We start from the raw sequence: 25,642 nt of genomic DNA, 5'->3' as shown, positions 1-25,642 counted from the left end.
ATATAGGACTGGCTCCCAGCCAGTCAAAAATCAGTATTTACATGAGTTATGATTTAATTTCATCCTGAGACCTGCAGAACAAAGGATTCTTTCAAAGGAAAGACACCAAGGCTGTGAGAAATGCCAGATCAAATTTTTTCCACCAGAGAAATCTAATTTTTGATCATATTTGGTGTGACTGGTCCTTTAGATGACCTCATAACACGGATTACAGGTTTGGATTGTTTTATCTGCCGAGAAGCTTGCCCTGCTGTCTCAGCTGTGCTCCAGCACTTATGGTTGCAAGGCCTGAAGTATACTCCACCTCCCAACAACAATCCTTAGAAGGCACACGAATAATTTTTCTGCAGCTCTCTCATCCCTGAGAGCACTTACTGAGCTCCAAGAAGCATTATAAGGATCAGGTAATTAATAACAAACCTAGAAAGCAGAAGAGCATTATTTCTGTCAGGCTCCCATGCCTCAGTTTCCTTGGCTTTGAAATGCAATAGCTACACTGCTATTCAAACAGCAAACATTTCTAGTAATTAACTCGCCTGTAGCAATTTTCTTTGCCCATTATACTAAAAGGTGGGCACGCCTGCCCCAAGTTAAGGGGTCAGGCTCCACACAGAGCTGAGCTGCAGGAGCTGTGGGTGCAGGGCTGGTGCTGGGCTCCTCCGAGCCACCCATCTGTTAGCCAGAGGGAGAGAAACCGGAGGGAGCCGGAGCTGGGAGGTCACAGCCAGTCCCAAAAGCAAAGTGTTGGCCCATTTTGGGGACAGGGTGGGTTAACCTGCCAGGGAGGGTCCCACTGGCTTCACCCAGGGCAGCTGCCTGGGTCCCACTGGCACAGCCAGCCTCTGCAAACTGTGTTAATAAGGGTTTAGTCGTAATTAAATCAAACCAAGCTATTCCAAAGAGGAACAAGGGCATGGTTTCCTGCACAAATGGATCTAATTGGTTGAAATATCACACCCTCAGTTAAACAGGTGCAGCTTCATTTACAAAATGCCACAATTCCCATCAGAAAGACAAGCTCTGCTTATAGACCTGCTAGAGGAGCTGGAAGTAGACAAGCTTTGGGTACAAGAACTCTTCTGCTCTGCCCAAAATCCGACACAGAAGCAATTTCCATATTCTTATACACTTAGGATGACAGCACCAGCAAGGGCTGCACAAAAATTATGGGGGCAATAAAGATTTTGCATGCCATATCCCTCCAGAAAGTGGGTATGACTTCATTTGGACTGGCATTCCCTTCCAAGCACATGAAATTATCAATACATGTGATTTCCTTATCTCTTAAACAGAAATATATTTTTGGCACTTTTATTAACTTTGGTTCTCCCAGAACAGTTGGAACTATTCTCTTGTAAAACCAAATTACTACAATTTCACATTTTAATTTCTTTTTATTTTTTTCATGGTAAAAACTTTCAGTTTTAGGATGAAGACGCTGAATCTTGAGCACTGCTTCCCACCTGTCTGATTGTATTTACGGATGAACTCTAAACAAAAACTGAAAAAGTAAACTCAATTTTGACCATTTTGAACCTTGTTCTTGATCCGTTCCCATCTCAGGGTGTGGTGAAAGGAGCTCTTTAGCTCCTGAGAGGTGTGAATGTTCACTCCTGTTAGGTGATATTTCAGTACCATTAGTTACTGTATTTGCTTTGAAATAGCTGCAATGACTGATTGTTTATTTCCCAACCCAACACTCCCTGGTGCTCACACAGACCTCTTTGAAGTGTTGCTTTTGCCACATAATGCTTCCTTTCCTCTAAACTGTGTAAAGCCCCCAGGAATAGGGCAGAGATTTGTTATTTGTCTACAGGGGAAAATGGGTTTTCATAGATCTTATTGCATTTGAGAGGCAGAAAAAAATACCATCTTCTGCATTTTCCTAGTCTATATATGTATTGAAAACAAAATAAAACAACAACAACAACAAAAGCTCCTTTATAATATTTAGAGATGATATCTAAAGTGGGTTTGGGTGAATAAAACCTTTTGCATGGCCAGCAGGTTTTGCAGCTCTTGCATAAACAAAGTGAGAACACGCCCATGCCACCCCACTTGTTGGGCTTGGTTTTATTTTTAATTACATGACATTAATCAGCCTTTGGAGGGCTTATTTATTATAAGACATACCAGAGTGCTCACACACTTGCCTGAGAGCAGCCACCAGGACACTGGTGCAAAGAGATGCTGAGACCCTAGAGCCAATGGGGCTGAGGGGCAGGGAGGGACAATGTGCTCTTATCCAGACCAAGGGGGCAAAACCCTTTTGGCCCCCAGGGCAGAGGATGCTGTGGGTCCCCAGATCTGCCTGAGGGCAATCCTGAAGCTTTTCTCCCAATCCACATCACCAAATCAAGTCACAAAGTTCATGGCTGCATTAGGAACTGTTGTGTTGAAACCAGACTTTCCGAAATAGTCAAGCCAGGAGCCATCCAGCATAAACTCCAGCTGCTCCCACGATTTGCACCAGTGCCTCATTGAAATCTGCTGAGTGGATGTAAAAAAAGAGCCATCAGCTTGCGCAGCCTTGCCCGTAGCAGGAATCCCATCCGGACAGCAGCCCCTTAGCTGGGGCTGGGTTTCCAGCCGGCGCACGTTGGCACCGCTCCATTGCTCTGAGCAGAGCCACGCTCGTTCGCATCACCCGAGGATCTGACCTCCGGGAGCTGCTGCCTGCATTTACCAGGTGAGTGCATTTCATTCTGGCAAGCGGCTGCTGCACGCCAGTTAACAGCCTTTTCTATGCATAGCCTGATGCTGACTGCAATCATCGGAGGAGATAATGTCATACATTAGGGCCTGAGCCTCACTATGACACCTTTATGCAGTTAAAAAGCCTGTTCTATATATGCACCCAGATAAAAATGTATATTGTAAAGCAATGAGGGGGGCTAATCTCATTATGAGGAAGTGTCTTACAATCTGTTCAAAATGCGGTGTGAGAGTGATAAAAAAAAAAAAAAAAAAAAAAGGATAATTGTGTGGAGCCTGATTTCCATGCAATGAAGAGGCAATATCAGAAGGGTGCATTACAGGCAGGACATCAGCTGAGCCATTCCCAAATTCTCCCTGTTAGCCCTCACTATGTGAGTCCATTTTCCCCACTGCCCTCATGACACCGACCTCAGAGGAGGGCACTATGGGTGCTGCAGCAGGGCAGGAAGGCAGAGAGATGGGCAGAAATTTGGGAAGGCAGAATGAGAGCTGAGCAGCCAGAAATGGGGCAAGATGCCTGGGTCCAGTGCAGGAGGTCCAGGCTAGAGGAGCCACCAAGTGAGGTGGGGATGGGTCGTGAGAGGCTGAATTAGGGACATCGGAATCATGGAAAACTGGGAGATTCTTGGACTTTGCAGAGAAAAAAAAAAAAAAATGTACACAATTATAAGGCTCAAGACCTAGCTGAGGACAGCTGCTTGTCAGCAGGAATGGGTTGAAGAGAATGAAGGAGCCAAGAGAGTGATGGTCTCTCAGCGCCTCGCAGCCTGCACACCACCTAGCAAAGCCCAGGTGCCAGATGCATTAATTCTCTGTCCACACACAGGGAATGGCGTAGGAAGCAGCTCTCATTTTCCATGAGGTCAAAACCCTAAGACTACTGGACGGACTGGTAACAAGAGCAATTGGGTGACCACAAAATGATGGGGTTTTACTGCTGGAGCACACCTGGTTCTTAAGCATTCATGATGTGGTCTGATGCTGCATGGTCTGCCCTCTCCAGTGTCTGCAGCTGTTGAGGAGTGATCCCACATGGATTACAGGTTCTTGCTATGAGAAACTGCAACGTGGTTTGATAAACACCAGCAAAGCGAATCAGCCCTTTATGACAAAAAAAAAAGGCATCTGAAAAAGTGCATAATGGGGCTGAAAGAAAGCAGTTTGCAGGACTGTGCTCATTTAAAGTGGGGCGATGTGCCTGTTGCTTTGCTTCATGGTGCCAAGGTTGTATCAGAAGGCCCATGAGTGGGGAGGAAGGCAGCGACACCAGTTTCTGCTGTGGACATGGTGATGCTGGAGCCTTCCCTGCAGATTGCAAACACAGGGTTTGTCCTCAACATTTGCGATGAGCTATGTGCCTAGTTGAAATTCTTTATCACATCTTCCACCATCCTTATTCTGATTTTAATCTTCAACTACTATGCAAACACAAGTGCAATCGGTAATATCTGGGCTGAGGATCAACTTGTTTTAAATCATCCTCCCTGAAGGGAAGCATGCAGTGCTGCCCTGACGTACAGCAGCACCGAGACTGGTCCTTGTGTAGGAAAGGTACAAAGCTGGGCACCCAAATCCCGTTGGAAATGACCTGTATATCGTGATCTCACAGACTGTGGCTTAATTGCAGAGCTGTGATGCCTGAGATAGGGCAGATACAGGGTCTGCATCTGATACAGGGGAAGGAAAACATCTGCAGTGGAGAAGCCGGGTGTGCTACCACATTTACTTGTCATTATGAAGTGCAGCAGAGCAGGTAAAACCATTAGATATTTGAAAATTAGTTAATGCTAGGATGCAATGATTTGGGCATTTGTAATGCTGCTTTAAATTGGATCAATATTTTCCAGTTCATTTTACTGTAGATTTTTAACTTTGCTAGTGCGCCTGGGATGCATGCTAGGAGCAGCAGGTGAGCCAGCAGGCACAAGAAAGATTTCTGCTGGGATGTGACCAATTGTATCTCAGGAAGTGCGTTAGCTTCTGGAAACTCGCTAGGCTCCAGCTCTTTTATTCAAGAGAGCTTAATTGTCATCCAGGACAACTGGGACAGCCTCTCAGGGGCTTGTGTTGACAGAACATTAACTAACACAGAAAGCTCTGGGATCCCATGGCATGATCCATCACTGAGTAAAGACAAGTTGCCTGTATCACATAGGATGAATTCATAGAGAAGCCAAATCATTAGCATAGAAAGGTCATCGGCTTGTCTGTCATTATCGTGTGAGGCAGATAGTCTATAATGTGGGCAGGAGTTCCCCACGGAGCGGCAATCAGCCCCTCACTACACTATTTCATTTCTCTCTTTAAAGCTGGTGAAGAGCTTTCCCATTGAAATCTGCAGCTGTAAACACCTAAGAGGAAATGTATAAATCTTGGCTACTTCTCTGTTCTTTATGTGAGCAAGAATATCCTGATATAAAAGTTCCTTACATGTGTATTTCTGATATTACGGAGTCCACAAGACTAAAAGATATGAAACAGACTCTGTATTGCTTGTAGTGGAATAAGATTTCAGTTTTATATAGCAGAAGTCTGCATCTGAAACAAAAACTGTCGTAATTTTTGTGTCATGTAGTTTAACCATGTGGCTGCAGATGTCCACCAAATGCCAACACTACCACTTCCCCCAGCTGTATCTCCCAGAAGGTCAGGTAAATCTTCCCAAGCAAGCACTCACTGGACAATTCTTATCTCATCAGCCAACCTGCTGAATCTGCAAACAACATCAAGAAAATGCCCCAAAACAAAGAATATTTTGGAACTGGACTAAAGTCAATCATTTCACTCCATCAGCACTGAGCATATGGTTTATGTCCTTTCATTTCAAACTTGGGTATAATCCCACGTGGCACTTAAAAAGCCATGGTCTGTGAGTACTGTGTTATTGTCAGGGCAGCGAGTGCCCCGTAGGTGAGAGCAGCACAACAAGGGGAGCCCACGGTGCTTTGCAGGTTCTCCACTCTTTCCCATTATCTTTGTCCAATTTCACACCACTTCCAGAGCCCAGAAGGTGAGCTGCTCTCTGCCATCTCCACCACCCACTTCTGCCAGCACCCGATTTCTGGGCCAGAACACCTATGCCCCCTCCTACTTCAAGTCCTTGGCTGCCTCTCCACAGCCAGGCGCAGAAATTCATTGGTATTTTGTACCTGGACAAACAAGTCATAGAGTGTCCTTGAAGCACCGTCTTGGGCAGCTCTGCTCGCTCTGAGCACCAGCTCACTGCTGCTTGGGCTTTCACCCGAACCAGAGCGATCACGCACGAATAAAGCCACATATTTCAGCTGGTCTAAAAGGTCAGGTTGAAAACTTGACCCTAACCACCACTGACGCATGGCTATTGTGGTAGTATTTCACAGACTTTATGGGAAGACCTTGGAGGCTTTATAGTGTATGCTGTCAGAGGCAAACTGTCCTGCCTGCCTTTGTGATAACCTTGCCAGCAAACAGATCTATAGCACCTCATATTATTTCATTTCAGAGGTGCCCATTCAGAAAAGAGGCCCTGAAAATCCATAACAATTGAAATATAGTAGAACTTGAACGAAGGTCTTGCCAGCTTGAGAGATGACCTGCCATGTTCAAAATTAACCTCACCCCAGGTGTGTGCTGCTCGGGTTACAAGTGTTGCTCCGAACCATTGAGATTTGGAGTTTAAAAGAAAGAGGAAAATGTTCGCAAGATACAACTAACAGCAGGGTAGCCTGGACAGGAACAAGGTTTATGCATGAACAGCACACTGGCTGGCAGGATGGGTGAGTAAAGTCAGACAGATGGGTTGGACTGGAGGATAAGAAGGGCAGAAGGAAGAGATACAATCATTTGACTTATCCCCATGACTAAAAAGAGTCTGGTGAATATCACTCTGAAATTCCTCTGGTGAGATCATACATATTTCCATGAGGTCAGTTCAACTCTGAGAAGAGTCAGGACAAAATCCCAGCCCCACTGAAATAATTGGGAAAATTCCTATTGATCCCAATAGAGTCAAATTTCCAAGATGATTTGGGAAGAATGAAAAAAATCCATGTTTTTTTTTTTTTTTTTTTTTTTTTTTTTCTGTATGTTATAAGCATAACTGCATCCCTGTTCCTTCCTAGTGAGCAAGGGCTGGTTGGGTGTGCAAGCTCCACTAAATGCTATCTGCATTTTATGCACAGGAAAGGTGACCCATTGCTTTGCCTATTAATAGATCTTCTACCTGGAAATGTATCCATAAGCCAGCTAAAAAGTTAGCGAGCTTTGTCTGGTCGGAGCTGCACCAGTTGACCTCAGAGTGTTATTATCAAAGGGTTTTGCAAACCTACTGCAGAACAGCTGTGTGATGTGCTTATACCACTTTCGTCCTAATTGACAATGACTACAAACAGGCTTAGCCTAAGCCGAAATAAGCACGGGGGGAAGCCACGCACAAGGCTGTGCGCAATGGAGCTGATCCCAGCTGTGCTCCAGTCGGGTTCCTGTGGGCTCTGTGGGTAAAAGGCAGAGGTTGCACGAAATGCACAAAGCCAACATGGAAGGATGCTGGACAGGCTGTGAGTAATCAGCTGGAGATACCCACTTTTAAAGGCTATGAGGAAAATTGGCTGGCTTGGTGTATGAGCTGTCTTCAAAAGAAAGAGCCAATGCTACTTGAAACTTTTTTTTTTTTAATGCAAGTTCATCAAAATAGAAATTTTCTAGAGGAATGTGTCCACTTCAACAACAGCTGAGTCTGAAAACGCGCTGAAAGAAAAAGCTCAGTGGCAACAAACCCTTCCAGCTTGACACTGCTGTACCAGAGTAGGCTGAGTTAGCTTATAAATTATTTTTTGGCTTCCCAACCACAGCCTGCCTTTTTATCATTGGAGGCAATGTGCAGCAGTCCAGTCCCCCTGAAACAGAAGCTCTGATAGACATAATCCCCTTTCTAATTCACTTTGGCAGAAAGATTTGGAAATGTTCTACCTAGAGCCTAAGTCTGGGATAATATTTTTCACTTCAAACGTTTGGATGCAAAACCTCAATTCCTGCGCTCTCTGGGCAACCCAACTGGCCCAATCCTGCACCGACCCAGCAGACGGACGCAGCTGGTGCTGTGCTTTGCCGAAGCCACCACAGGTCAGGCCACTTGCACCAGGCACGCACCGTGCTCATGGCACTCTGACACTGACAGCAGCAGGGACGAAGCGCCTGAGGTACTTCCAGTACCACCAAATACTGGAAAATACGATGGAAAGCTGGCTTGATTTTTTTTTCCTGTTTCTTCTATATTAACAAAGGGGTGGGGGGGGTGGGGGAAGAAACCTAAGTAATGGATTTTTTTTTCTGCTTCATTTTACTCCCACCTTCTCTGCCCCCTGTAATCTGATTTTTTACACCTCATTTATGTGTTTTTATTCAGCTCATCTTTGTGTTTTCTTTTTTTTCACACCTTTGGATCAGCTCTCTCCCCATGTCTGGCACCTGTGATTATATCCTTCAGCTTCACAATGCAGACTTGCAGAGCAGCATTTAATAACAGGGAGGCTTTGACTGACTGGAGCTTTGATAATGGTGGTGGGAAAGGCACAATCACTGCCTTTTCAACAGTATACTTTGCGCAGAAAGCCTTCGACAGTGTCACAATCTGATAAAAAATCCCAGATTCCACCCATAATTATACCTTCTCTCCTTTACCTATCCACCTTCTTTTCAAAACTAAGCTATTGTGGGTGACACCAGCCTCCTGGGAGGTGGGGGTGGTGGGACACAACCCCAGAGAGAGGCAGCGAGGAGACAAAACTTCCATTCACTGTAGTTTTCCCTCGGCCTCTCTGTCTGCCCCCGCTCACACGTGCCTTGGCTTTTTCCAGTGGTCACCTCGTGCTTTGCCATGGGCAGGCCAGCTCTGCCTGTGAGATGATGAGGCTTTAGGGTGAAAAATGTGATCCAAGTGGTGGCTTTGATGGTAAGTTAGTGGAAAAGGAAACTCCAAGGAAGCCTGGAGGGTTTCTAATAAATCTGAAGTGACTTGCCATGTGGTGCTCAGGCACGTGTCTCTAGGGCAGCTTCACAGCTGAGGCTAGTCCTATACCTCCACACGGCCTTAAACTGCCCCAAACAGTTCGTAAATAGGTAACATGGCCCAAAGCTCTACAGAGACATCACTGCCAACCTCTGGGAGCCAGAGGCTGAAGAGCATCAGATGGCTCCAGCAGTACCTTGGGGCATCCCACCGCTTTTGGAAACATCTGAAGATGTGAGGACAGGGCCAGGAGTGTGCCCCCAGTCCTCACTCCTCATAAACTCATCCAAACGTTGTGAAAACGGGAGTTGAGATCCAACCCCTGAGTCGCCTGATCTAATCTAAACCAGCTCCAAGTCTGGATGCTGATGGTTCAGGACGTGGGTTTGAAATGCTGTCAGCTCTGCATTTCTCTGCTCAGTCCCTGCGCCTTGACTCACTGAATTTCCAGTAAGCTGGGACACCACATCCATCAGTGCTGGCAAAGGGCCAGTGTTGTGAAATGGTTTTTAAGATGCGTCCTTGGGAAGAGATTCAAGTCCCAGCTGGCCTGGCCCGCATGGACAGGGCACACCTTATTTCAGATGGCTGGTGAAGCAGGGAACTGAGCAAAAGCCCAGGAAGGTTTTAGTGATGGGGTTACCAGCAAAAACTCCTGCCTAAATAATTTATTAAAAAAAAAAAATACAACTCACTGTTGTGATGGTCCCTGCTGCCTTCTGGCAGGAAGAATGGCTCCTGCGCCCTGGGGTGTGATCAATACAGCACTAACAAGCCTGGACAGGTTCACTATTGATAAGGGGAGCGTGCCCAGGGCTTGCAGTGCTTCTGGCAGTGCCACAGTACAAAATCCCAACTCGTACAACAGCACAGCACAGAGCATCACCCAGCAGCATGACCAACAGGTCTACGGTGGTTATCAGCACCACGGCTGCTCCTACGTGACACAGGAGCAAGCAAGCAAGACAAGCTGGCACGGTGCAGCACCCCGCAGTATTTGCCCTGGTTTATGGCCAGACTGACAGCCCTATGGCAAATATCAGCATCTGTAGCTGGGCTAGGGGAACCGCTGAGGGAAAACAATAAGCATTTTTTTCTGCTGCTGCATTCTTTTAGACTGAATGAAGCATTTTCTTTCTATTCGAGTTCATTTTGAAACAATGCATCAAAAAGAGACCCCCAACTATCATTGCAAACAGAATCCATCTGGGCTACATGTACACTTGAGCTCTTACTTTATAAAGTAACCTTTTTAAAATAGATTTGAGCATTTGCTGTATTATAGCTAAGGCCATACAAATTCTTTTTGGGTAAAGGATGGATTTGCAAAAAAAAAAAAATTCAAGTTGTGCAATACAGAAATCTAAAATGTGCCAATATCAACATGGGCATTACAATAAATACTGTTGTTCAGTTCAAATGACTCTAGGCACAATGTTTCTACTTGATCATCTTTTATATTTACCGAAATTTAACTTTGAGCTATAGCTGTTCCCCTCTATTCCCCAAACACTTTATTTCATTGAATAAGACATTTCCAGTAAACCTGTAACTACTTGTTGTCATTTAATCAGGAAAAGAAAGGGGGGGAGCTTACCCAAACCACTGCACTTTGCTTAGCCAGCAAGTCCAAAAGAAATTTGTATTTCACAGTTTTAACAGGAGCTCTTATTTTAAATAATAAAGTGAAAAAGGAAATACGTGCTCTTAAATTGCAAGTAGCCTAAGCAGCAGAATATCGGAGCAGCGAAACAGAAATACAGCGATCTCATTTCTCTCTGTATAGGGATGGGACTGACCTGCAGTGTGGCTGCCCCGCTCGCGGCCCTAAATTAGCAATCACCCAGCGCAGCCGTGAAGAAGGACGGGGATGTCAGGAAGCCAGACAGACGCTCATTGCGCAAAGACAAGAGTACGGAACAGCTCCGCGGTAATCACCATCTTTGTTATCCTATTGTGCTATTCATTTTGGGGGAATCATCTTTTTACACTTTATTACACAGTGCTCTGTCTTTCCCCATTAAAATCAATGGCAGACATAGGAGGCAGCCTGTTTTGTTATGGTCTTCCAGGCAGCTCAGACACTTCTGGGAATCAGGAACAGAAGAATAATGCGTTTCAATAAGCAGCTTATCGACCAAGTAGGAGTTAAGTGAACCTGTGGTGTACTTCTGTAGTTTCTCTCCTCTCACATGATTATTGCACTTTACTCGTGCTTTGCTTTTGTTCCTTTGGCAATCGATACCTCGCACCGACCTGCCCGGCCCGCCGCCCAGCACCAGGGGTGATGGAGGGGAGTGGACAGAGGGTCTGCTCCTGTCTGTCCCACCAGCCCCCTCCTCGCTGACATCTCATGAGCTCTGGCTGCTGCCAGAGTCACCCACCTCGAGTGCCAGGTTGCCTGGTTCCCGACCAAAGCTCAGCTCATGGCCCCACTCTTTGCAGAGGCACAGGGAAGCAGGGGCAGCTGCGTGAGTTTCAGGTCAAGTATTTCCCCTGAGAAACGCAGGAGCAGTTGTCAGTGCTTCCTCCTAACCATTATGGAGGATTAAAATAGAGGCACTGTAAAGAAAACTGCAGGACAAAAAGCACAGAGACAAAAAGCATAGTCGGGGTACTAGCAGTCACGCAGTTTTTTCCAAGCTTGAAAAGGACAAGCCCAGCAAGGAGCAGCAGGCAAGATGGTAGAGTCAGACCCTAGGACATGATGGACCTTGTGTTTTCCATTTGGCAATGGACAGATCATCTTTCAGACCTTTACCAGGACACCAGTGTCACAAACTGTGCCTGATGGAGCGCTCCCAGGTGGTGAACCCAAGGGCAGGTCTCTGCAGCATGCAGAGCTCTGACCACGATGCCCTGACCCATGCTCCTTCCCACAGGCATCCTGAAGCAGAGAAAGGAGAAATTCATCACATTTGTGCTCCACTTCAACCGGAGAGACCTGCAGGCTTGGGCACCCAGACACAAGGCTGTGGGACCTGCTGGCTGTTAAGCACCCCCTGCAGGTAACAGGTACCAGATATCCCACATATCACAGATATTGCCTCTTTCTCAGAGGTTTCTCTCTTTAATGCAATTATCTGATGCATTTTTCAACAGTTGTGAACAATACGTGGCGTTCACAAAGACAGTAAGTATCCACAGATTAGAGCCTGTACCCTGCAGCTTCTCCATATTTTGCAAAATAGCGTTAAAAATAATATTTGAGCTGAGGCCAGGGATCATTTTCATTGACCAAGAGAGCTAGAGGTGAAACCACGCCACGGGTTTCTCCTGTGCACAAAAGCTGCTCCTGTGCATATGGTGTGCATAACATCTGCTGCGCAGGGCACCTGCCGTGGTGCAGGAACGGGCGTGTGGGAAGATTTTAATTACTCACCATGGCAACCTACATTAACAGCTATCATCCCCCATAATAAGCTGGATCGGTCCTTCTCCCACAGCCACAGGAACACCTGCACGAAGGACACTGCACTGTAGATGTGCTCTTGGGCACCCAAGGACCTGTGCCACACAAACCTGCCCCATCCATGACAGAGCTTTGGTCTGACCGTCCTGGCTGGGTCCAGGGGCATCCTACTACATCCATCCCAACCCCACAGTGCTTCCCATACAATTGCACCTCCAGCTGCTGAAATGTCCTCGTCTTGCTGTAAGGTGAACAAACCTGTAGGGATTTCAGGACAGTTTATCCTGAACTCATTGATCTCACCCCATTGATCTGAAGTTTGGAATAATTTGGAGCAAAACCTCTTCCATCAGTGTCAGGGAGTCAACGGAACAAAACATCAGCTCCTTCCTCGAGCAGACCCCTCTCAGCCATGGGCCTGTGCCTCACCCTCCTGCTACACCCCAGAGCTCTGCACAGGCACCGTGTGAGCCCCTGTGCGCTGCGCTGTGGGAGAAGATAGCGGCCATCCCACTTCCCTGAGGGGAACTACAGACCTGAGGAAGCCCTGGGACAAAATGGAAAAACAAAACAAAGGAAAACAGAAAAGTTACCAGTCTCCTTGGCTGACCCTGCAGAGATGGATGGGGAAAATTCTGCCAAATTTGGTATAGAGCAGTGAGAAACTACTAAAAAAAAAAACAAACAAAAAAAAAATCACAGAGGAGACAGAGATGCATCATGCAATCACAGCTTTGACATTTTTGCTTCTCTTTCATCTGTGTCTTTGTCTGTAGAGGGGATTTGAACTTCACTGGGATCTTTGGACCTGAACCCACTGCCAGAGCCACTCCAGCCACTTTTGGTTCTCAAGTTCCACTTCATGACACCAAAGTTCCCCCCCCCAGATCTTTGCCAGCTCCAAGGACACCTGGGGAGCTGTGAGCACTGCAGCACCTCCTGACAGCTCTCCACAACACAACACTTGCTTGGCCAAGGTCAACAGCAGTACAAGTCTTCCATGCCTCTAGCATCTGTATTTCATATCCCTGAACTCAAGTCCATCCTGGTTTCTTTTACCCAACGTTACAGATGGCTGCAGAGCTTGGTGGATGCTAGGAACAGCTGGAGCTACAGCAGCACCAAGGAAGGTTCCCCATCTGCACCCTGAGTTGGACTTCTCCAGCTGTGTCATCGCAGTGGTGTCTGCGCTTCATCTCCCATCCTCAACTTTTATTTTTTGGAGACTCCCATGAATAGATGACAGCATGGGTGACAACGCTGGCTGTGGAGCCCAGCATCTCCTGCAGACACCACCACGGAGGTGAAGAATGACCCCCCCATCTCGCTACTCACTCCTGTCTGCTTGAATTTTCAACGTACTCCTCCCTAAGCTCGTGCCACCAGCACACAACTGAACCTCTTCCTCTGCAGAGGCTCTGGCAAAGGATGACATTAATTATATTGGAGGCACATGTCTGATAAATAAACAACCGTGGAAAAATGATGTGACACTGCAAACGCAGCAGCCTCTGCCTCACCTTGCAGGCTCACGGGAGCGCAGTGCAGGTTTCAGTGCTGTGGGAGGACCGAGGAGGGGAGGCAGTGCCTTTCCCCTGCTCATGCCGAGTGGTTTCTCATGCTCACCCCAGACAGCTTCCTCTTATTTTTTTTATTCAAACTGCCTAAGTGACAAATCCACCAACTCCAGCAAAGCAAAATAGCCCTTGGCCAGGTAAGGAGCTGGTTCTGACTGCCTCTGCAATAACACTTTGTGCATGTCTAGCTCTTTTCGCGTGGAGATTTCAATCAATCATGCCCAGTACAACCCTGTGAGATGGGCTAATATTCCTATTTTATGACAGAGAAAATAGAAGCACAGAGGCTCAAGTAAGCTATTTAACAACACATATTTAGAGGCATGATGTGCTCTACAGATCCAGAGCTTAAGGATTGGTAGTAACCGCGTGAAAACAAAATTCACCCAGCCCAGCTTCTTAAGAAGTTGAGATAACTCCTCCCCTCCCACATACCCTCAGAAACGATGAAGAGAGGAAAAAATGGCATTTAAGCAGAATGACAAGCTCGTTTAATCAGACTCACCATTAGGAGCCTGGAAGTCAGACCAGCCCCCAGCCCCCCCCCCAGTGTCAGGCAGTGATAGCCTCTTCCCAAACTGACCTTTGGCAAGGTCACCTCTGTGTTTGGTTTTGTCTGTAAGGGGCAGAAAGAGGAGGTAGGCAGGAAGGGAGCTCACATGGCGAGGGGCATTCTCACCTTGAAAGAGATTTGTCCAGCAGCCAGCCTCTAAAGTTTTCCCTTTCCCCACGTACCACTCCTTTCCATTCCTTCATAGGCACACGCAAGACTCGTCTTGACTTGGGTCAGGCAATGCTGGATACAAGCAAGCTCCATATAAAACAAATAAGAGCCGTCCTAAAGTGCTTCCAGTCAATACAGAGGACAGATATGAGGCTGAAGCAGCTCTTGCATTGAGGGGAGGAAGGAGGAAAAGAGAACAACATTATATTGTTCATATATATATATATATATATATATATATATATATATATATATATATATATATATATATTAATTAGAAGTTCAAATACAGCCTTGAAATTTTGTAATGAACATTTTAGCAGAGGGCATCCACATGGAACCAAGCCTAAAACACCCTGAAAGACCTGCTTCATAAGAGAGGGCAATAAAACTTCTGTAGGAAAAACCACAGCATCTGTTACAGGTAGACCCTCATCCTACTTTTGACCCCCTACTGGTGCATTTTTGCGTGTTTTGTCCAGAGTTGCTGGAGATGTATAATCAGAACAAAACCCCAGGGCTCTGCTGGCAGGGCAGGCTGAGCACTCACCCCAGCAGGCAAAGCCTTTTTCTCATGGGCCAAGGACTTTTTTCCCTTTCCACAGGCACTTGAGCCAAATTCCAGCAGGGAATGCTGTACTGCACCGGGAACTGCCTAGCTAAAGGCTGAGCACCAGCTGTATTTAAAGGGGGGGAGGAACCAAACCCTCCAGCAACCAATTTTTTGCTGATTTTAGATTGCCTTACACAGGAATGGGGAATTACACATTGTGCTTCAGCCTGTTGCAAATTAGAAGACCCAGGTTATAAACCTCTGAAAGATTACAAGAGAAGCAGCAACTGCTCATTACTTCCAGATTGTGATAGGGCCACGCTCCCAGCTACTTCTTTACAACTCTGGGGTGGGCAGGGGTGCTTTAGCACAAACAAGATGCAATCATAATTATTTTGGTTTGGCTCATTGTTAACAATACGATATTTGGCACTTGAACAAAAAACCCTACAGCGTTCAGCTCAGCCCCTGGGCAGCAACCCACTGCTCTCCTGGCATCGCAGGGACAGCCACACCACTCAGTACCTGCAAAAAATGCATTTGGTGTACCATTTAAAGCCATAGAAACCCTGCTACAAACTCCTGGTGCTGGGACACAGGCAAGCAGCAATGTGGCACTCACTTCATTTCTACAGATAATTTTTATTTCTCCTCTTTTTCCTTTATTTCCCTGCAGAAGGGACAACGCAGCAGCTGGGTAAGTGCAGAATAAGAGGAAGAGCAGACTCTTTGGCAATTGCCTGCTTCAATGTAGGTTGATTTAATGATAAGACACCGTTTGAAGTTAATTGTAACTGCAGGGAATGACAAGAAAGCTGAAAACCCACTGCCAGGAGAGACACTGGGCTGAACTGCAGCATGAATCCAGAGAACAGAGAATACATATCACGATACAAGTCCCAAAAAGCACGATGCTACTCCCAAAAAGCATGCAGAGTTAGAGCTAAAATTGTTCTACATCATCTTAGGTACAGGGCAGAGCACAGCTGGAGGAATTTGGTGAAGTTAAGGCTCAAAATGCAGGAAGTGCTGAACAGGCTCGGCACAGGCTGGTGCTGAATCCCTTCCTCCTGGTTCTGCTGCGGCACCGCTGGGAGTCCGAACTCGGGGCCTTATAGAGGGTGGGGAAAGGGGGACGGTGGGTTTTGGTGTTATCACAGTAATGGGATTGTTAATTAAGAGCCATAATAAATCCCTATGTAGATATTCCTGGTTCTTTCCTAAAGCTGTGCCACTTTGCAGAGTAATGAGAATTGAACGGCTTCATGGGTACAGGTGAGAGGTTTCTACTTTAAATACCCCGGATTAGCTAGGGAGAGCTGAGTGCTGTGCCAGTGACCACAAAGATACTCCCAGATTAAATTTAATGGAACAGATTTTTCACTGAATGACAGGACAGCAAGCAGCAGGCTGCTCTGCTGGCACCCACCTAGATGGGGCAGGAGGTGGGAACACAGCGCAGAACAGGGGGACCTTCACCACACCAGGAGGGTCAATGCTGACTTTATGGAAGGCAGAGGGGTGAGAAATGAATTTTTCCTGCAAATCCCAGCGCAGCCCCGTGGCTGACATCAGGCTGCCCCCAGGGATGTGTCAGCACATCACAGCCGTGCTGGGGAAGCCGAGCCCCCAGGGCCCACCACGCAGGGCTGGGGGATGGCCTCAGCCAGGCTCACAGGGACAGGGCACAGCCCCCGGCCTCTGCCTTTGGGAGGAATTCATTGTTCAACTCTTGCCCTCTCAGCCAGAGCTCCAAAGGTCAAACACAAGTTCATTCCTTGGAAAATAAATAAATAAATAAAACTCCCTAAAGGGATGGGAGCAAAAAAAATGTGGAAGGCTTGGCACGCTTCCCCCCACCTCACCAGCATTTAAAGCATGAAGGCAGTAGGCACCTGAGCAACATCTGACAACAGGAATTGCAAGGAGCACCCCTGGCAAGCACTGGATCCACCCACAGCACAGGAGCACCAATATAGCAGGGGGCTGGCCTGGGTCTCCTACAGGCACCCACACCTCAGAGACACCCAACGCCCCCCAAAGACTGGGCAGACTCAGGGGCTCTGCATCAGGCCCTCCAAGCCATTAATAAACCAGCACCCTACAAACCAGGCATTTCAGTTTCGTTTAAAGTGTAGCACTAACTTTTAACAGCCTCCCTCCACCCCACCCCACTTTGCGTCCCCTAAACGAGGCCATCTGAAACCAGGAAACCCCCAGCCCCAGCCAGCACGGCCACCGCTCACCGCAGGATGCTCTGAATTACAACAAGGCTCCCAGCAATAAATCACAGAGTTGTCTCTGCTGGAAAGTGGAAGGTATGGGGAGGGGGAAAAAAAAAAAAAGAGAGAAGCTTATCTAAATCTATTTACACGGAATGATTATTCAATTAATTTTTTCATTACACTTGCCAAAAAGAATTGCCCGTGTCTTTAATGCTGTGTGCGAGGTTTCATTAATAATTAATAGCAGCAGCTCGCTCTCCTGGTTAGCAAGCAGCAGCTTTTGTCTCTGGAGGTCGCACCCCAGTGTGTGCCGTGGGGACAGAGCCCTCGGCCAGCCGGGGCCATGGGGACCCCCCAACCGCTCGGGTGCATCTGGGAACCCACAGCTCCTGGCAGCGAGGCTTCACCGGCCTGGGACAGCCACAGGACCCAGCAAGCCCCTATCCCTGCGAGCCCCATCTCCTCCCTAGTATTTGTCCCTCTGCTCCTCCTGCACAGCTTCAAGAGCCCAGTCCTGCCCCCTCAGCTTTTTCATCCCCTATGTTTCTCCCACCAGCCCTGCACCCTTTTTTGTCCTGCCAAATTTGCCCATTCCCAACGCACTGCTGGGCCCTGGGTACCACCAGCTCCACCACCTCAGCCCTTCACACCTGCATGCTCTGACCCTGCCCCACTCACACCAAATGGGGATGAAGACCCTCCTAAAACACCACCAACTGGGCTGGGAGAAGGCTTGTAGTAACCCTCGTGCCACGACCATCCTGGGCTTTAGCTGGAGGACACAAGAGGAGAGACGTTTGGGTGAGGAGGAGGGACCCTTGTGATCTCCACCCAACATCCCCGGCAGTTTTCCATACTATAAACTGCTGCCAGAGCAGTGCAAAGCTGGGAATGCTGCCGGTGAATACAACAGTGAAACACAGCAGAAACCCCCCACAGCCCCCTCCGTGCGGTCAGCCCTGTGATGCTAGACGGGATCTCCTGTGCATTCTCCTGTGCTAAGCTGGGAGGGGCTCACCCCTGCAGTGGACACGGCCAGGCACGGCTGCACTGGTGGGTGATGTTTATGGGACCCTGAGGTTTGTGTCCCACCAGGCTCGGGGGACAACCAGGCTAGCAGAGACCGCAGAGCACACAGCCAGAGGCAGAGAGAGCAGCGCAAACAGTGGTTATAAATCACCCAATCTCCTTCCCAAACATAACATTTGTAAGAGAGCCCTGGGTTCTTATAAATATTTAAGCCATATTTCAGCTGTTTATGTCTTACATCTGTCTTTATCAGTCTGTAATCATTTCTCTGCTCGCGTCCCACGCCGCTGCCTGCTAATTTCAGCTGGCTGCTCTGGGTGCAAATGTGTTTTCTCACCTCAGCTCGGACAGCCAACATTTGAATTCCTCTGACAACGCTGGTCCTCTCCAAGCCAGAGATACTTTGCATGAAGAAGCTACAAGGGTGGGAAGAGGCCTCTTGAGCTTTAAATGATAACCAAATCTACAAGAACTTACATGACACTGTTCTCTAGGAACAGGGATCCTAACGAGTCTGCCTGTACATGCCTGCACTCACTGTTTCTCCTTCCCTTTAGTGCAGCAGGAGCTATGAGGTGTAATTATCCTTTTTTTTTTTTTTTCTTTTTCTAAAAGGTGCGTGCTGCTTTGTACAACACAGGGGAAAGGTAGAAGGGCAAAGTTTATCCCCAAAAGTCAGCTGGTTTGGATTATGGCCATAGACTACCTTTTTTTTTTTTTTTTCCCCCAACATATTTTTGAGTAACAAGGGAAACAAAAGGGAGATTGTTCTTGAGAACCTCTTGGGAAAAAAAAAAAAAAAAAAAAAGAAAAAAGCATGTGCTTTTCAAACAGCCATCGAGTGGTTAGAACCACAAGAATTTGGCAATTCCAAATATCCTGCTCCACTGAGGGAAGACAAAGGGCATGGATATCAGGCAGAAGGGGAGCACCCCACTGACCTGGGGTGTCCCAGTGCCTCATCCCCTTCCTTTTACTGGTTCTATAATAAAACCCCTCCAGGACAGTAGTGGACCAGCCCAGCATCCCTTTGAGACCAAGACCTGCATGTCTGGAGGCACCACTGGGCTGTTTGCTGCAAGCAGAGTGCAGGGGGTGCTGCAGCTCGGGAGTGGGGGCAGGAAATCTCATTCTCCTCTATTCCCCTCCTGCTAAGAGTCTCCTGATTATCCGTAATCTCCAAAAGCCTTGGGAGGAAGAGAGCAATGAAAGCATGAGCTTCTTCTGGAAATCTGCTTGTGCCACAGCTTGTGAGGTGATGAGTTCAGGTGCCCACACACTGTGCTGCCTGCAAGGGTTCGGGCTCTGTCCTGAGCTGTCTCAGCCCCGCAGCTTCTGGGACCCCAGAATTGGTGCCAGCAAGTTGCCAGCCCAGCCTGCTGCTTGCACATCCCCACAAACAGCCCTGACAGAGCACATTCTCAGGCTGGGATTTAGAAAATCTGGGTTTGGATCCCAGCTCAACCATGCTTTTTTGTCCTGGTGTGACAGTGACTAAACCTCACTGTGTTTTACTTCGCCTTACACAATCTGGAGTAAGGTTACAGCCTCTTTCCTCACCATTATTTTGACTTGTCTGCTTGCATTACAATCTTTTGGGAGAGGAGTCTGTACGTGCGTATCTACCAAATCTGATATAAGTGATCTAATCCTGGCAGATTTCTCTAGGTATTACTGTCATACAAATTCCAAGTGCCTGTGTCTATATAGACAGCTTAACCCGCTCTCAGATGCCAGTGAGTGACTTATCTCAGTGCCGTGCCTGTGCACCAAGGTCTCCAGCTTGCTCTGCCTGTGTATCACTGAGCCTGGAGACCCGAGCATGGCCCCGAGCCCTCCTCGCTCATGTGGGCACGAGACATCGCTGGCATTCAAGTCCAGAGCAAGGCCCTCCCCAGCCACTCTGTGTCCACGAGAAACATCAGGACCAGCAAATTAATTTCTATAAGCAAGTTAGGTCAATCACCATTTCCCACTGATTTTATTCACTCCAGTAAATGACTCAGACAGGGCTTCCTTTCCTATGCTTTCCTGGTTCTCTTTCAATCCTCGGGACACGATTTCCTCACTTTCCTGCTTAATTAAGAGCAGAACTTAAATACTTCAAGTTATTGACTTGCATAATCTCCTCTCCAAGCACAAAGCCATCCCATCTGCATGTCAATCCTGAGGTGAACAGAGCCCCCCTAGTGCCAAGGAGCTTCCTAGAGAGGTTGCCAAGGAGCTTCCTAGAGAGGTTCTGGGGGACCAGAGCTGCTCTGCTATGTTTTGTAGGGTTTCCCCCACATTTTCCCAGCAGAGGTAGCACTGGCAGACAGCACACACCATAGCCCTGTGGTCTGCGCTTACAGGTCTAGCCCAGAGCACCCCACAAGCCCCAGAAAACAAGAGCTGCAGCTGCTCCTGCATCATCCCAAGGCTGAGCACCTGCTCGCAGGGGCAGGGAAGGCGCTGGGAAGAGCTGCACAGTGCATAGCGGTGAGCAACCACAGACACGCAGCCGTGGCCGTGCAAGGAGTTGCTTACATCCAGCTCCATTACAAAGCTCTGGCTGCACAACCCCTCCCTCCACCCCAGTCTCTTCAGTGGCATGGCAAAACCTCTCCTCTGCTCTTCATCGAGGTGGGGGGAAGAGGAAGAAAAAGAGAAGCCACGATAACCTACATGGCGACTGGGTCCTTCCTTGTCTCCTGCACAGCTCCAGCACAACAGCATCCTTGTCAGGAGGTAAAGAGGAAACGCTGGGGATTATGGACACAGCTTTGATTTTATTTTAAAGGGTTTAATATTTGGAGCCATATTGATTTGATTTATCTCAGTGTGCCAGCGTACCGCCGGTAACCAGGCAACACCGATCCTCTCTGTATTCCGGGAGGCTCCCGGGATTTTGCCTATGAACGATATTACTTTGTGTATACGACGCTAAATGGACCGTAGGCACCGTTTGTAAGCGGAGTTTGTATTTGAGTACCGTGGGGTTTGGTTCTCCTCGCTGGGGCCACACTCCCTGTCCCATGGCCACAGCGAGCAGGGCACAGGCACAAGCCCCATAGGAGGGAGCAGGGGGCACAGCCCGGTCCTGCCCTGTGCAGATGCACACAGAGGAAACAACACAGCTGGTGCGGTGCCACCACATCCTCCTTTTTGGCCTAACTGAAGAGGAAGACCCTGCTTTAGGTTAGATTTACTTCTGCAGGATTCAGAGTGGCAGGGAAGGAAGCTCAACAGGCAGAGCAGCTCCTCTCCCGCTGAGCATCCTGATGGAGATGTCCCGCCTCATTTCCCACCCCTGCCCGGTGCTTTGGCATCTCAGCCTCCCCTCCCACAGGCCCCGGCTGTGTCTTTAAGCTGAGGGCGTCTGCGTGGCCAGAGTCAGCAGGCAGGAGAGGCACTGTCAGCTCGCGCTGTATGGTTCAGTGGTTTGGCGTTAATGATGTTTGTTTTGGAGCCTGCCTGCTGGTCTGACCCATTTAGGATCCTTGCTGTACTGCAGGCTCGCCTTTCTATTGCGCTGAGAGGCAGAAGGGGTCTTGAAAATGAAGTCAGAGCCCACCGTGTCCGATGCTGCCAAACAGCATCCCCGTAAGCCAGGCTACTGCTGGAGGTCTTTAGCGCTGGCCCGAGCATCCATCATTTCACAAGGGGGAGAAAGACAGCAGATGGCATCTCCGCCTCGGGACGGTGCTGCCCTCACCACACCAGCCCTCATCCAGCAAGGCCCAGAGCTGCTGTGTAGCAGAGACACCACCTTGTCCTCGGGAAGGCTTCTGGAGGAACACAGGAGCCCTCCGGCCCTCGACAGCACCTTGCCCTGCACACCCAGCAGCGAGGAATTTGCCACAGGACTTCTTGGCAGAGCTGCAAGTGGTACATCACTGACACCACACGAGCCCACATCGGATGCTTTGGTTGTCCTGATTTTGCTTCAGGTGCCTCCTGCCATGGGCCATTCACTCTGCACATCACCAGAGCTAGATCTGCCTTTACCAGCGTGACAGCTCGTACAGAGCACTCTGGAGACCTATTGGGAATCATATTCACCGTGAAAGTGTTATTTTTATTTTATTTTTTTCACCAGGGCTCCCAAGGGGACTGGGTGAGCCTCACTTTTTATCCTTTCCTCATTCCCAGATCCAGTGTGGATCTGTCAGAGATGTACGTTGGGCTGAGGCAGGAGCCTGCTCACACCATGGCCTTGGGTATTTGCACTGACAAATACTTCCAATTAAAAAGCACAATTATATGCCCATCAGAAGGACAAACAGCGCTAACAAAAGTGCTATAGAGTGATCCTGTGGTTCTGGCATGTACAAATTGGTCATTATTTTAACTTAGCTGAAACAAGAACTGTGCAGATTATGGGGCTGGGCTTTTTTTTCTCACTTGAAATCCGAAACCAGGCAAAATGCACATCAGCTTTGCCAAAGAGCTTCCCTGAGGTTTGCAGATTTCCCAGCAAGTCTGGACTGAGTTAGAGAAACTCAAGATGACGGGGAAAACACTCCACCTCAGAGGGGGATCCAGAGCAGCAACTTTCTCCAGCGCTGAATGCAAGCCCCTTGCCGTGGCCTCCGCAGCTCAGCTCCCCTGGGAAGCCGAGAGCGGGGCATTTCTCCTCATCAGCCAAGGGCTGGGTTCTGCAGACACCTTTCAGTAGCATTAACACTGCTATACAACTTGTAACAGGAATGCCTAGGGCCAGCAACCAGGCTTATGCGTGGACTTGGTGGGTTTGCTGCAGTTTTCCAGGACCCCTTTCCAGTGGTCCTCGCAGCAACCCACACACTTTGCTCAATTCCCATTGCCACAGGGCCTGCGTGGTGAGTCCTCGGCTTTCTGTGGCCTCCCAGAAAGGCAGCTGGGGAAAGGCATCTGACACCGCAGCCTGAGGGCAACCCAGACACCAGCCCACAGCAGCCTGTGCAGTGCTTTCAGGCCCAAGCAGCATTCTCAACTCCTGCTCAGCTGGTGTGGGAACCCAGGCACAGCCTCGTCCACCCCACCTACCTCCTGCTTCATTTCTTCAGGGTTAGACAGCCACTGCTGCACTGCCCACACCTGCAGGCACAGAACCTCAATGTCATGACATGAACAGAAATCCCCACAACAACCCCCATCCCCTGTGCTTGTCCCTTCTTCCCTTGTGCCTTTCTAACAAGTCACGGACAGCTGCTCACACACTGCACGGCAGCATGACGGAGGGGATGCTGAAGGGAAGTACAGATAAGCCCACTGATGGCCTCAGGGACTGCGTTTTCCCAGTCACAGCACTGGGCAGCAGCAGCACAAACTTATCCACTCCACTGAATCGCCACCTCTCAGAGGGAAAATCCTATCATGCTTTCCAGGGCTGCTAATTGCTCAGCCTCTCCCACAACCACCCCCAACCACACGGCTAATGGGGAGGGCAGAGGCAGGTTTAGGTGAGGAGCCTCTACCTGCTGTTGAGACCAAAATGAGCTTCACAGAAGCAACGGAGCAGTGATTAACTGATAATACTTTTCAGCAGCGTGAGTTGGATTTGAACCAGCCATCTACCGGCAGAGCCTCTGACTCCCCGCGAGACGCAGAGATATTAAAAGACATCAGGAAGGAGTCGAGGCTCCGAGAACGGCCCTGGATTGGGGAAGAGAGCGCAAACCTGTCAAGCATCTCAAAGCAAAACAAAATCTTCCGATGTCATTTGGCTGCTTTTATCTGTGAATTGTGCTGGATCTGCAGGGGGAGAAAAATAAACCCTACAGGAACGCTTAGCATAGTGGAAAAAAATAATGTTAAATTAAGCTTACAAAAATGTTTCTCTTTCTGAAAATCTTGGCTGGCGATAAATGGCTTGTGCCAAGTTATAAATCAAACGTTGGGTTTCTTTTAACGCTCAGCATCCCCTGATTTATGATGCCATCACAACCTCTCGATTGATTTCTGACTCGGCAATCCATCTTCCTCTATAGGTAGCTGCCCATTATAACGCCTTTCCTGAGCAGCCAGCACGTTTCGCTTCCCAGAAGGGCCTTACAGAGGGGAGGCTTGAGCGGAAACCCCTTGCTGGGGGAGCTGGGAGGCTGAGGTGGCAGAGGGAAGAGGCACGGATGGTTGTTTATGAAGGAAGAGCACTACCCATTGAGCACACACAGGGACACAGGATGAGGCCCAGACTTGCTGGACATGGAGCCGGAGAGCTCTCGGGCACCACACACACGCTTTCATTAAACAAATGGCCTCGAGGAGGGAGCAGCTCCTCCCCAAAGCCCCACTGCTGCGCCCAGCCTGGGGCTGGCAGCTGAAGGAGCTGTGCTACAACTCCAGCCAAAACAAGGAGACATCCCGAGACGTGCCCTGCAGGCTGCCCCATTGAGCTGAGCAAAGTGGGAGCAACCTGGGGGTGCCTCAGCTGCACAGGGACAGCCCCCACGGCCCAGCAGCACGGCCCAGGGGACACAGAGGGACAGAGGCCTGGCTGGGGGCCACCGGGAACAAACTACTGAGGTGTTGGAAGGGCTGCAACCTTCCCATCTTCTATCAGGAATAACTCACACAAGGAGATAGAAGGCAGACTGTCCTCATCGGACAGCAGGCATCACCAGGTTACAACCACATGAAGATTTCTTTGGGAACTGACAGGTTGCTCTCTGCACACAAACAGCAATAAGGTCTGACAGAGCTGGCCCTATGGGTCAAATGGCAGCAGTCTGTGCTTTGGAGGCAAGGGCACTGTGAGGGCTGTGTGTCCACTTTGTGCTGTGTGGGGCCCGAAGCTCATGGCATAGGGTGAGGCCTCAGCTCGTCCCTCAGCCCTCCCATGCTGAGATCCTGGGCTATCGCTCCTCCTGACCAGCGCTGACCAAAGGCCTGCAGAGCACACCTACCACACTGGCTTCCTCTCAGAGCTGTCTTACAGAGCCTGCCTAAACACTTGATTTCTTTTCAGTATCAGTGTTTTCCTTGAAACATGGCTTTCTTACAAGAAGTAACCCCAGGACAGCCCTTCCTTTCTTGTTTCAGATGAATGGAGCCTCCACGCTTCAGCAGGGTTTGGCTCCCTGCAGCAGCCATCCCTCACAGGCAGGAACAAATTAAACCCTGCAAGCTAGAAGGAACACTCAAGCTTACAGAAACCTCTTGCCACACAGGAAAACCTTTTTCTCTGGAAGCATCCTACTCCTCAACAGGACCTGTTCCTGATGGTTCAATAATCCAGGGACATCAGAGCTTACCTGGACTCTCAGAACAAATGCTGGGACAGACTCCCACGTGATTCAGCAGCACCACTCTCCTCCCTGTTGACTGCCAGGCAGCTGGGAGATGTACAAGGACTCACTCCTGCACCCTCACCCAGCTGCAGAGGTCACCAGCACATCTGCTCATGGGTCCAACCTCCTCAGCATCCCAGCCCTCTGCCCCATAGGGCACTCTCTAAG

General features: G+C 48.7%; 2 long non-coding RNA genes across 3 annotated transcripts; one reads left to right on the top strand and one right to left on the bottom strand.

Annotated features, from left to right (window-relative positions):
• The first annotated feature begins 2,094 nt into the window (after positions 1 to 2,094).
• On the top strand, positions 2,095 to 14,624 carry LOC139999159 (uncharacterized). Of its 2 annotated transcripts, none has more exons than XR_011804297.1 (4): positions 2,095 to 2,689; positions 10,491 to 10,634; positions 11,587 to 11,719; positions 12,151 to 14,624. It is a non-coding gene; the product is annotated as an uncharacterized lncRNA (long non-coding RNA). The 2 variants fall into 2 exon arrangements; XR_011804298.1 differs by having other exon boundaries at positions 2,128 to 2,689; positions 11,587 to 11,712; positions 12,151 to 14,623.
• A 241-nt stretch (positions 14,625 to 14,865) lies between these two features.
• LOC119713289 (uncharacterized) lies at positions 14,866 to 25,642 on the bottom strand. Its single transcript, XR_011804299.1, has 4 exons — positions 25,439 to 25,642; positions 18,562 to 18,640; positions 17,874 to 17,967; positions 14,866 to 17,274 (listed from the first exon to the last, which is right to left on the bottom strand). It is a non-coding gene; the product is annotated as an uncharacterized lncRNA (long non-coding RNA).

The sequence above is a fragment of the Anas platyrhynchos genome, chromosome 20, assembly GCF_047663525.1.
Source record: "Anas platyrhynchos isolate ZD024472 breed Pekin duck chromosome 20, IASCAAS_PekinDuck_T2T, whole genome shotgun sequence".
NCBI lineage: Eukaryota > Metazoa > Chordata > Aves > Anseriformes > Anatidae > Anas > Anas platyrhynchos.
This window is presented reverse-complemented; position numbering and strand designations above follow the sequence as displayed.